Consider the following 5426-nt stretch of genomic DNA (forward strand, 5'->3'; position numbering starts at 1 on the left):
AACTAAGAGTACAAAACTTCGAGTTAAAAATGACGCAAACATTTATTTAAATTTTAATAGTACCCCTAGTAAACGGTAATATTAGCATGCTGTACATTTGTAGAAACTTAAATTGTGTTTGGTGTCCCAATTTATTTTTACCAGCAACTGGCAACCTAGAGATAAGAAGAGAGGTAGCGACGATAACGGGATAGGAGATAACCTAAACTTCATCTCTCGCTAAAATACGAGCAGCTAATTGCTAGTTAATTGAAATCTTTAGTTATGGGTCTTCAATCAAGTGTGATACGCATTTCTCTCTAATAAACAGCTTACATTACAAAGCTGATAAACAGAACAAGGACAGCGTACATGCTAGTAATGTATTATCGGTCTGCTGTAAAGCGATGGTAGGCTACGTTATTGAGTTGCAATGGGGATCTACATGGAAAAAGACAAAAACAAAATGGAGTGGCGGTCCTGATTCTTCCCCTAGAAATTGTAATATACTGTATAGGTCTACCGTTATCGTTTTTATTATGTTATGAGTAATCATCATTATATTAAGGTTCATATACAGCTCAAGATTATTTTTAATTGTTCTTATTTTACGAGTACAAAGTTATCAATAATAGCTTGTTAGCTTAGCGTTAGCAAACCCTATCACTTGGGATGTGAAAAGTTTCATCTTCTGTTTTTCTGTCTGTCCGCACAATAATCTGACCTATGGGCTAGAAGGTTTGCATGGCACTTCCTTTCTGTATGAGCAAGACTTATTTCGATAATGGTGTAGTCACTCTTGGGGATTTGGCTAAGCGTTAGCGAATATTTTTACTATGACAACGAGAAAATAGCAGAATAAACGAATTTGTAAACAAACTTAGTAGAATCGTATGAGATAATAACACAATTAAACTGGAATTTGTATTGATATAGTAAAAAGGAAATTAATAAAGTGGAAGTTTAAAGTTTTTGACAAGATTGAATTTCAGCGCACTGTTGCAGTAGAGTACACTATTATTATTATTTGAACACTGCTATGAAACCTAACTTAATAAAGAAAATATGAATCAGTCATGTGATATGATATCCCGAGAAAGATTCCTCTGTATACTTTAAATTTTGCAAGAAATTTAATTTTTACATAAACAACAGTGATGACGTCCTATTGTGATGCCTGTCCGTGGGAGTTTATCCCAAAGTAGACACAATCTGTCTTTTGCCTACCGTGGGATGTAAAAATGTCCCCATGTGAGTTCACATGATTGCCCTAAGTTTGTTTACAAATTTATTTACTCTATTATTTTCTTGTGCCATCATGGTTAATCTTAAGATCTATGTAAAATTATTCGCTAATGCTCAGAGCCGAATCCCAAGGAGTGACATACACCAGCATCAAACTAAATCATACCTATATGGAAAAGAAGCTTCATACGAACTTTCATGTCACATAGGTCAGATCGTTTTTCGAGCTATCCTGCGGGACAGGCAGACAAACAGAAAACATTTTTCCAGCTCCTTGAGTGATACTGCTCACTAACGCTAAGCTCACAAGGTATTATCGGGAATTTTGTAAAATAAGAAAATTGAAAATGATTTCATAGAGTCGTATTTGAACTTTAATCGTGAAGACCTACATTATGTCAACATACTCAGAGGAAGCACCAGGACTCCCTCCACGTTGTTTTTGTTTTTCCCGTGTAGATCCACATTGAAACTCATTAACTCATGAACGTTGTCCGCATTCTGTTTAATCAGCCTTGCAAATGAACTGTTTATCAGAGAGAAATGCGTATCACTCTTGATTGAAGCCCCATCACTAAGGCATCACTAAAGATTTCAATTAGCTGGCAATTAGCAACTCGTATTTTTAGCGAGAGGTGAAGTTTAGGTTATCTCTTCTATCCCGTCATCGGCGCTGCCTCCCTGCAGAGACTCCTGTTGCTTCTGTACGTACAAACAAGTAAGTACGCACTGTTGGCTCATGATAGGAAAGTTTCTTAAGATTTACTTGTTTCCTCATACAATTCTTGTCAATATTTTCGGCTTTACAACACTCAAGATTTACTTGTCACGACCCATTAAACAACTGAATCGCTAACCCATTGTCTTAAAAACAGTTCGAAGTATTCTAGCCATCTGTGATTCTTGCTTTCTAGGTGTTGTATTTTCCGCACGCGCTATTAACAGCACTATAATAGTTTTAAGTGGAATTACAGCAATAAAAAGAACCACCCCTTTAAAAATGGTAATATTCTACGTACTTAAACGTGTAAACACAATCGTGTATATTATTTTAGTTTGGGCTGTATGTAATGTAGTTATTTTTGTGTTCAAAAAATCAGACCCTTAGAAAATTTGTTTAATATTGCTTCAAATACCCAGATAAAATTTTACGAATACTTCCGCGTTCAAGAACTAAACTGATTGACTTGAACCAGCTAAATCGCGGAATTTTCTTCAAAATCATATCGGTAGCTGATCATATTATTAATGAAGATTATGAAGATCACCCCATTTCCTCGTTCATTTTGTGATTGAACATGTCCTTGTTCATAGAACTTATTTTTAGTATATAACACTATTTAATCATAATAACCTCATGTAATACATCCTAAGGTTATAGGAGTCTTGGTCGTCTGAAAAAGGTCCAAAAAAGTCACTACGATATGGACAAGATTTTTAAGCACGGCTTATGTATACATGAGCTTAGTTCCCTACTCCATGGCAAAATAAGACTGTGCTGAAATATCACCAGACATGTACAGTAATATATCCTAAGTAATACTTTCAGCAAAATCCATTGATATAGATAACTGCTACTTCTTTTTATGAGCAATTTTTATAATCTTTTTACAAAGTTTGCAGTTCAGATTTTTTGCAGAAAAGGCATATTTGTAATGCAGTATACAGATAACCAAATTAAAGCAGGTTTATTCAGTTTCCAACAGTATGTGAATTGACTCGGAGCACCGTCGAGCTAATCAAAACTTTGAATTGTACATATGATACCTAAACTATATGAATGGAAGCACGTTTGGGGAAGTAAAGTGGAAGTGCATGCTTGGGAAAAGTGTTCTCGAAAAAACAAAATTCATAGATGTGAGCATAAACTTGTTAGTAAGCTTTTAGGACAATGCATTTCAGCGGGCCTGACTAAATTACGACTTTAAGAATTAATAAGTCGGTCGTTTTTACTTTCAGTCAGTCAGGTAAAAGTAGGTCAGATAGTGGCACACTGGCATCGCCAGTAAGTTAATTGCTACAAGCAATTTAATACTCACCCTTTTTACATTATACCATTGCAAATAAGGAATATGACTTTTCAATTCCACTTAATAATTTATGCGATAAGGAATATGACTTTTCAATCCCACTTAATAATTTAGGCGATAGGTATATCGTGTAATTAAAAAAATACATGCATTAATTGAATTTGGCTCTGTTGTAAAAATTAAATGGAATTTTGAAATTAGAAAAGAGAGCATCATGACAATGAGCGTTCCGGACGACTGTGTAGGTATCTTTTACTACACTACCTTTTAGTCCACCACATTATTCTGTAGAACATTCATGTATGTTTAACAAGGTGTGCTTTTTACACACATTTAGAGGATCAATTACCTCGTTATTAAATCGAGGACTCGTCAATTGTCTATTGCTGCTTAAGACAGAATGAAACCGAGATTCGTTTATCTACTCTATTATACATCGATGGACTTGTCACTGTCTATTACATCTTGTCGGTTTCTAATAATCTTTTAATTTATACATATTATTTATTATAATAATATATATATATATATATATATATATATATATTATTTATATTATTATTTATTATATATATTTTAACGGAAATTGTTATAAGGATTGGAATGAGGATTTTATCTTGATTAAAATCACAAACAACTTTTGCAGTTACAAAATATTTTATTGGAGTTGCAGATGGAGATAACCAATATCTCGGAGGATCTAGTCACCGACACAGAGATGAACGACAAGGGCACATCTACAGAGTTCGTTGAGACTTTCTGGATGAGATTTCAGACATACATGGTTCCTGTCGTTTTTGTTCTTATATTCACATTGGGGTTTGTTGGAAATGGGACGGTGATCCTCATCTTCTTGCGACACCGGAATATGAGGAGTATTCCCAACATCTACATCTTCTCTCTGGCTCTTGGGGATCTTTTGGCCATCATAAGTTGCATCCCCTTTATCCTCATCGTGTACACTTTTGACTCGTGGCCTTGGGGTGAATTCATTTACAAGATATGCGGAGACTATCAAGGACCTTTCCATCGGAGTCTCCGTGTTCACTCTGACAGCCCTCAGCGTTGAACGGTACTACGCGATCGTCCATCCGATGAATCAGAAAATGTCTACTAAACGTTTTGCAATCGGGATGGCCTTGGCAATTTGGGTGATTTCTATCGCTCTTGCAATTCCTGCAGGAGTATTCTCTAAATGTGAACAAATTTATATCACAACAGTGGAAGATCCATTTTATATCTGCTTACCTTTCCCCTCCAGGAAGCATGGGAGGTTCGTGATTACTTTACAGTTCTTGATTTATTACCTCATCCCGATCATCATGATCGGTTTTCTATTATTCCTTGATGGCCAGACATTTGGTGTTGTCCACCGGTCGCTTCCCCCAACAGCACGGGCAGGACCAGTCAACTCATATGTTAACCCGAAAAAAAGTTGCAGTCATGGCTTTAGCTTTCGTGATCATCTTCATCATTTGCTTCTTTCCTATGCGGATTGTTCATGCTGTGGTTCTATTACAATCCAGATTGGGCGGATGATTACAATGTCTTCTGGCATTTCTTCCGCATCATTGGTTTCTACATGGGGTACTTCAACTCTTGTGTGAATCCTATAGCCCTCTACTTCACGAAGTCCTATCGGAAATACTTCAACTATTACCTGTTTACGTTGCTCTTATGGGACCTTAGACAAGAGTGATCTTATACAAACACGTCACTGTTGAGAGCCATCAGTTGTTTGATGCTCTCGGCTTGTGCAAGCGTACTTTTAAAGTTGCCGTGCTTGCTTGTGTGTTGACGGATTTCGTTGAAAAAAGTACCGTTGGAATTGTAATAAAAATTAGTATCTGGTAAATAAATATACTGTTTTTATTTTTTATTTGGCTTCAAACATTTTCAACGGTTTCCATTTTGTTATTATTGAGGAAAATCATACATTTTTGTAGTTTGGTGTTTGTAGATTTACTAGTTCTACAGGTAAAAAATTTTTTTAAACAAAAAATACTAAACGGTGGTTTAGCCAAAAGACACATTTCTAGACATACATGTATAGCAATATTTTTTAGTTGGAGTCATAAGTAATATAAGCAACAGAAGGTTGTGACACCCTTTTGTAAACGCCCTGTAATTGAATATATATTGGATAGGTATATATCCGGGTTGGAACGGAAT

At 35.6% G+C, this 5426-nt stretch overlaps 1 pseudogene; it reads left to right on the forward strand.

Annotated features, from left to right (window-relative positions):
- Positions 1–3927: 3927 nt before the first annotated feature.
- On the forward strand, positions 3928–4953 carry LOC124373368 (annotated as a pseudogene).
- Positions 4954–5426: the final 473 nt, after the last annotated feature.

This window comes from Homalodisca vitripennis, unplaced genomic scaffold (assembly GCF_021130785.1).
Source record: "Homalodisca vitripennis isolate AUS2020 unplaced genomic scaffold, UT_GWSS_2.1 ScUCBcl_5410;HRSCAF=12107, whole genome shotgun sequence".
NCBI classification, from domain to species: Eukaryota; Metazoa; Arthropoda; class Insecta; order Hemiptera; family Cicadellidae; genus Homalodisca; species Homalodisca vitripennis.